Source organism: Phocoena phocoena, chromosome 1 (genome assembly GCF_963924675.1).
Source record: "Phocoena phocoena chromosome 1, mPhoPho1.1, whole genome shotgun sequence".
NCBI lineage: Eukaryota > Metazoa > Chordata > Mammalia > Artiodactyla > Phocoenidae > Phocoena > Phocoena phocoena.
The window spans coordinates 34,550,813-34,559,102 of NC_089219.1; positions in this window are offsets into that span (position 1 = coordinate 34,550,813).

The window sequence follows — 8,290 nt, forward strand, 5'->3', positions numbered from 1 at the left end:
TGCTTCCCTAGTAGTTTTGAGCGAATAAAATCTGGACTACTGTGATTTCATTTGCACAGAAACTAGAAATCCCATCTGGGCACTCAGCATTCTTTCTAACGATGATTGAAGCAAATGGCCTAGCTTTGTGGTTTTTATAAACACTAATATAAAAACCCTCACCGAGAACAACATCCTGACTGATGGATTTGAGACCGATGTCTGCTGCAAGCAATTGGATGTTACGGCTGACTCTGTGCTGTGCTTCTGGCTTTTAGCAGTGGAGCCCATTAACTCAACAGCTCCTGGAAATACTGTACAAAAGAGCAACCACCGGACAGAGGCACGTGCAGAAGAGGTGGAATGTGACTGCAGTTGTGTGCTCTTCATTAAGTGTGTGTGTGTGTGTGTGTGTGTGTGTGTGTGTGTGTGTGTGAGAGAGAGAGAGAGATATGCTCGGAGTATACACAGTCCCAGTGCTATTAGAGAATCAGTCTCTGCTCCCCATCAATCACCATCTTGACCATATTTCTCTGACACTCAGGATGTGGTGTTTTAAAGGGAGCTTCCTCCTTAGCATCTTCAATGAAGCACTTTGTAGAAAGTGAAATTGAGCGTCCTTTGACTTCACTCGTTGGCAAACATCCTGCTCTGTAACTGGGGCTTTCTACAGATTGCTTGGCCACTCCAAATATATAGATCCTGCTTCAACTAGCGCCAGCCCCAGCAGCCTCTTGCACCTTTGCTGCCTTTGGCCTCAGCTGGAAATGCACTTCAGTGACCTAGTGGCCACACACTTTCTTCCTTAAGCATGCACTAGAACACCATGGACTTCTTTTCAATAGACTGTTCACTTGACATTAGAAGCGAGTGGGTTTTTAATCCTAGAAAGCTACTGGAAGATAATCATTTCCCCCTCTCTTCTACTGAAACTTTACATAATTAGCTATAGGAGATTTTCTTATACGAGTCGGTGTTGTGAGCCTGTTGGATAGCTAGAGCCATTGGAAACACTCCAATCCCCTTGACATACTAGTCTTACCCAGGTTCCAGAGACCTGTCCTTACCCACTTTTCCACACTGGGGAGACTCAGGTATCAGGAATAACTCATTGCACATTTGGTGGAGGGGATGGGGGGTGGGGGGAGTGGATAATGTAGACATGACACCAAGTGCTTTTCATTTTAACTCTTCCAGCAGTAGAAGATGACACTGCCCTTGGGAGAAGTCACGGACATGGAGTGTTTCATTTCTGCTTCTGTGAAGTATGACAAAAATGAGCAAGGCTACCTTTTTAACCAAATACGCTAGAACATATGCACTCAAGAGTCAACATGGGGCTTCCCTGGTGGCGCAGTGATTGAGAGTCCGCCTGCCGATGCGGGGGACACGGGTTCGTGCCCCGGTCTGGGAAGATCCCACATGCCACGGAGCGGCTGGGCCCGTGAGCCATGGCTGCTGAGCCTGCGCGTCTGGAGCCTGTGCCCCGCAACGGGAGAGGCTACAGCAGTGAGAGGCCCGCGTACCGCAAAAAAAAAAAAAAAAAAGTCACCATGATTTTACTTATTTCCCTGGGAGACCTTACTCTTGAGCTGTGATGTTGCATGTACCAAGAGCACTAAACTTCCTCTTTGGAGTTACCTTTGAAGCCATGCAAGAAAAGAGGCCTCATAACCTTATAGTCAGACCTCGTTTTTTTACACCACCCTTCCCCAGAGTTCATCCCGAGCTCCATCACCCATTTTATTGATCAGAATTATCTTCTAATGCTCTTTGGCTGTTAAAAAATATCATTCCTCAAAAGAATAAATCTACCCTTAAAAGACAAAGACTTATCAATGTTAAGGATGCTTACAAGTGGACAGTTTCCAAAGAAGGTTCTAGAAATGTTATGCGTAAGGTCAGCTTCCCTGGACTAAAAATACATCTTCCCAACGTGAGCAGTTTGAAGGCAACAACACCCATTCGGGTGTACGAATTCCTGTACTTATTCTGCTGTAAATGTAAAATGTGTATAAAGTCACAAACTATTCCATTTTTCCCACAACACATTTAAATAGAAATTGGCTTTGAAAATACTGTGGCTAAAATCAGATCTCACCAAGTAACTGAAACTGAAAAGCGTTTGGCACCATGCAATGGAGATGTTGCACTACACAGTAGTAGTTTAAATAGAGTCAACATAGGGTGCATGCCACGGAACTGTAATTCCAGTCGTGTGTCTGTACAGTTGAAAAACGATAATCCTTCACCTTTATATAGGTTAAGACATGTACCTTACCTTTACCACTCAGGGTGGGTTTAGAAGGATGGTCCTAGGTCTGTTCTCGTTGGATTTGGCCAGATGCTTTCTACGTAAACCTCTGAGCCAAGTGATGACTTTCCGGAAGCTGCGTTCACTCCTTCCCACAGTTTAGTGTAAGCCCAGTCTCCCCACTTTACCTAAATAGATGCTAGTGAACCCCATCCTGACCACAGCAGCTAGAGGGTGCTTCCAGACTTGTCAAAGGGGGCCCATTTTCCAGCCGCCAGTGACATCTGTCGTCATTGGCATCACTGCTTGGAACCCTGTCTAGAGAGCTGGGGCACAGCTGGATCATAGCCTCCCTCCAGGATTTCCCGTACTGGCTGTGGGCCCTGTGAGCCTCAGCCAGGTGGCTGGGCCACACTCGTCACAGCTGCCCACAGGGCCTGCTGGAAGGAACATGGGGCACAGAGCCAGATGCCGGTTCTGGTTCTCCCCTAAAATAGCTGATTAACCTTATACAATCAAGTTGACTCTGCCTCGATTTTTCCATTCTCCTGCTCGGGGAGATGCCTATTCTATTTAGCTCTTGGGGCGGGTGTTTTGAGGTTGGAGTTAATTAATGAAACTGTACATTGCGTGGGAGGTGGTAGAAGGATGCCTCCCACATCTGGTTTTTAGCAGTTTCCTATCACCCCTCCTCTGGGGGAGTTAAAGAGGCCAGAAATTCTTGGCATTAGCACACTAAACAGTGGTAGAGGGCCTGGAAAAGGATGCAGCTTCTCAGAGGGTTAGGACCTGAAAGACGTAAGGCTCTTAGTGTATTCAGCCTTCTGGATGGATTGTATCTAACCTGAAACTCTTGACTCTCGTGTATCAACTGACAGTCTTCCTCATGTAACATAAATTGCAGCGTCTGTATACAGTCTTCCCATTGTCTGGTAGTAGCATCTTGAAACTGGTCAGAACTTGAATGCCAATAGCTCAGTCACTCAGAATATATATAACTTTGCACTTGGGAAAAATGTCTTCATGCTGTTTGTCTGATTGCTGAGGGGTATGGGGTTCCCCCGGAAGGTGGATTTGGGGCTTGAGGATCTGATCAACAATATAAGTGGATCTTAAGCCATTAGTATCACGATTGCAGACTCAATTCTCCCAGCTCAGAGGGGATTCCATGAACGTTGGGGATGGGCGAGGAGGAAGGAGAGGAGAGGAAGGTCTGGGATAGTTTTGTGACATTTCAGGGGAAGAAATAAGTTGGGATCATCTGAAATTCTAGTGGGAAGGAGGAAGAAATGGCTCTTCCGTGGGTTGTTTGAATGAAAGAATTGTGAATATATATTGCTTATAGAGATAGGGGTCTTTAAAACTATTCTGTATAAAGAAAATGAGTTGCATGGATTCTCATCCACCTCAGTGGAAGTAAGAGAGACATACCTCATCCCCCTTTTTTAAAATTATTTATTTATTTATTTATTTATTTTTTAAACCTCAAAGACAACTTATTTATTTTTGGCTGTGTTGGGTCTTCGTTTCTGTGCGAGGGCTTTCTCTAGTTGTGGCAAGCGGGGGCCACTCTTCATCACAGTGTGCGGGCCTCTCACGATCGCGGCCTCTCTTGTTGCGGAGCACAGGCTTCAGACGCGCAGGCTCAGCAGTTGTGGCTCACGGGCCTAGTTGCTCCGCGGCATGTGGGATCTTCCCAGACCAGGGCTCGAACCCATGTCCCCTGCATTAGCAGGCAGATTCTCAACCACTGCGCCACCAGGGAAGCCCCCCCCCTTTTTTTTCATCTTTTTTCATGAAGTTTTTTTTTTTTTAATTGGAGTATAGTTGCTTTACACTGCTATGTCAGTTTCTGCTGTACAGCAAAGTGAATCAGCCATATGTATACATGTATCCCCTCTTTTTTGGATTTCCTTCCCATTTAGGTCACCACAGAGCACTGAGTAGAGCTCCCGGTGCTATGCAATAGGTTCTCATTAGTTATCTGTTTTATACATAGTAGTGTATATATGTCAATCCCAATCTCCCAATTCATCTCACCCTCCCCTTCCCACTTTGTTCTCTACCTCTGTGTCTCTATTTCTGCTTTGCGAATAAGATTATCTGTACCATTTTTCTAGATTCCGCATATATGCGTTCATATATTTGTTTTTCTCTTTCTGACTTACTTCCCTCTGTATGACAGTCTCTAGGTCCATCCATGTCTTTGCAAATGATGCAATTTCATTTCTTTTTATGGCTGAGTAATATTCCATTGTATATATGTGCCACATCTTGTTTTTCCATTCCTCTGTTGATGGACATTTAGGTTGCTTCCATGTCCTAGCTATTGTAAATAGTGCTGCAGTGAACAATGGGGTGCGTGTGTCTTTTTGAATTATGGTTCGCTCACGATATATGCCCAATAGTGGGATTGCTGGGTCGTATGGTAGTTCTATTTTTTGTTTTTTAAGGAACCTCCATACTGTTCTCCATGGTAGCTGTATCAACTTACATTCCCACCAACAGTGTTAAGAGGGTTCCCTTTTCTCTGCACCCTCTCCAGCACTTGTTGTTGTAGATTTTTTGATGATGGCCATTCTGACCAGTGTGAGGTGATACCTCATTGTAGTTTTCACTTGCAGTTCTCTAATAATTAGTGATGTTGAGCATCTTTTCATGTGTTTGTTGGCCATCTGTATGACAAACCATACAAACAGCTCATGCAGCTCAATATCAGAAAAACAAACAACCCAATTGAAAAATGGGCAGAAGATCTAAACAGACATTTCGCCAAAGAAGACATACCTCATCCCTTCTTTAAGTCCTGATGAAGGCTGATCTGAGAACCAGCTCTGAATGTAAATTAGAGGAAGGTTGAAGCAGCTAGCTGTGGGGGAGGGGGGGTGGTTCCACGATCACTCGAGTAACAGCTGACCCTCCCGGAAGTTAATGACCAGAATACCATGTGCAGGCGGTCACAGAGCCATGTCGGAGGGTGAGTCCAAAGTCGGTGAAACAGCCTAATAATTTCCTGTGCACCTGGAGGTGAGGCTTCTATCTGCTGTCAGTCTATGCTGATTTTTTGGGAAGAGCCCTGACAGCAGCCTGCTTGTGACTGTCCCTGGAGTTAGCGTTCCTAGATCTGCCGCTCTAGCCTAATAGAAAACCTGCTGCTGTTTATGACTGCTTCTGAGACTCCTCAGATCAGATCATGGCTTCAACTGTTGTCACCTGGAAGACCACCATCTCAGGCGTATGTTGTCTTAATCCTTTCTTAAAACCGTATTATGCTTCCATTCCAAATCTGTGGTTAGACTGCAGCCTTCCCTTCTAAAACTCACACAGCTGAGTATGAAAACCTCGTCCCTTCTAGCCTTTCCATTTCCTTCTCCAGGTGCGTTTCCCCTGCTGACCAGTGGCACTGCTCTGGGCCCCGTGCTGGCAACGCAACACTGTTGGGTAGTCTTGCTCTGGCATTGCATATTCACTAGGGCTCTGAGGCAACCCTAAGAAGGTCACCCGTCAAGCCAGATTTGAGAGCACAGGAATAGCAACACTTTGGAATCAGTTCAGTCCCTGTTTTATGGATGGGACTCTGAATCCCAGAGGCCAAGGTCACTTAGCTAGTCAGCAGCAAGGCTGGGACCAAGGCAGTCTGGTTCGCAACCGGTGTGGCATACTGCCAGAGGTGGCTCTGTTCTTCCATGGCGTCCAGCACTGCTGCCATCCTGGACCCACCCTGTGCCCATCCCCCTTCTGCTGAGCCTCTGCTCTGGATCAACATGGTGCCTGCTGTGAAGGATTCAGCTCTTGGATGGCTTTTAGGTAAGAGCCCCAAAGGCGTAGATAAGATTTTCTGGTGTGTGCTGGCTCATGGCCTGTGCCTCCTGTAGACCAGCCAAGACCACATAGCCTCACATTACACCATCAGTGATGGGATGTGAGAGAAGGCCCCTGCCAAGCTGACTGAAGGCTTCCTTGGCCCCAGTTTGGTTCATGTTCCCTCACTGCAGAATGTCTTGGATTTGCGGAGGCCTTCGTGGGCCTCCATGGAGGCCAGGGGCTTGAAGGTCCCAAACGTCTCCCGTCAGGCACACCTGAGGGGGAATCCTGATTGATACACATGTTAGCTACAATCAGCCACAATGTCAAAGGCTTCCTCCCTCTCGCAGTTCCACAGTGTATCCCCCTTGCAGCCGGCCACTAGGGGCACTCTTCCCTGTTGTAGCCCATGGGTCAGCTGAGGACCCCCTGCCCCTTGAGATCCAGAGAAGTCTGATAACTGGGCCTTTGGATCTCTGGGATTTCTAAGGGGCTTATATCTCGGCAGTCACTGCTGACTCCAGACTTCTGCTACCTCATTTTAAGCAACAATCATGTCTCATCCCTTCACCGCATCAGCTGAGACAGGCTCGGTTCCTGTCCCCGCTTCCACACACACCAAAATTCAAATGAGTCAGTGTGGGAGTGTGTGCCTGTGTGTGTTCCAGTGATGTGGGAGGAAACGGGAGACGTGGCAGCAACGCAGACGTGGCAGCAGTGCAGGCATTGCAGCAATGCAGACGTGGTACCCCCATTCATAAAATGTTCTTCTGTACTCTTTGGAGGAATCCACTCACCTTCCATTCCATGTGGTACCTGACTCCCTTCTCAGGACAAACTAAGTCCACATATGTTCTCATGGACGGCGGCATAGCCATTCCTTTTCCTAATATGATTCCTGCCAACACCTCTACCTTCAAGATTTCACCTTCTATCACGGATGGCTTATTAAAGGCATTTTCCTAAGCAAAGACCACTCCCTCCTCAAGAAGAACTCAAGTGCCATCCCTTGGGGTGATATATTTTTCATTCCCACTACCCTAGCCAGGCATGGCAACCACCATAATCACCACTAGCTGTTGGGGTCATCATGCTTTATGGAAGGCAACACGGATTGATGTAAATGGTGCTAGTTTGGGTTAGCCCCGGTTCAAATCCTGACTTGATAACTTATGGCTTATGTGACCTCAGGAAAGTCACTTAATCTTGCTTAACCTTTGCATCATCACCTATAAATGTGATAAATAAACACAATCTTGAATGTGAAGCTCTTAACCACAAGTCTGGCTTTCAGCAGGTTCCTTTCCTCTTGCTTTCTCCACTGTCAGCAATCCCAAACAGCTCCCGCCCGTGATCATGGCTCAGTGCCAAGGGATAAAAGCTGGCAGACAGCAGCTTTACAGCTGGAAAAAGAGATGCGGGGGAGGGAGGGGATAGGACTAGTGGCTGCTTAAGCATGCTGCGGTTTAGGCTTAATGACTGAAAGGTCCCATCCTTCCCTGAGATTCTGTGATGCTCTAGTGTAAGATATAGGGGGTGTATCTGGCTTAGAAAAGTCCTGGAGGAAAGGCTGCCTCAGACACCTGGGAGGCTGGAGAGTGGAGGAGCAGCGTGACCTTGTATGATTTAGCACCTGGTTTCTCTGGCTCTTCCTGTATGAGGTTTGCTGGCTTTGCATCAAATGGAAGGAGGAGGTGCCAGGGATTTGAATTAAATCTGTCAAACAGAGGGTGAGGGGAGTGCAGAAGGCTGGGGGGCGGGGGCGCGGAGCTGTGCAGGGAACTCTGATAGCCCAACAGCACCATCTGGACTTGGCAGGGATGACAGCCCTGAGAGCAGATGGAACTAGCCAATAAAACAGCTGAAATTCTGCTGTCCTGGGCCTGTCCCGAGTCGGACCCCCAGAATCTTCTATTTAGAAGGAACACTGCTCTACTGTAAGTGGAGAGCTGGGGTTCTTAGTCTAGAACTAATAAAGATCTTCGTGAAGGCAAGACCAGGCAGGTGGCTGGTTTGTTTAGTCCCACCTGGAGGTCCCCAGAGGACCAGTGTTGTGGTGGAGCCGGCTTGGACCAGCCCATGAGAGCGGATTGTTACAGTTTCAGGAATTTTGTGGGCTGGTTGTTAGATGCAGCCACAATTAAAAATTAAATTATAGGGCTTCCCTGGTGGCGCAGTGGTTGAGAGTCCGCCTGCCGATGCAGGGGACACGGGTTCGTGCCCCGGTCCGGGAAGATCCCACATGCCGCGGAG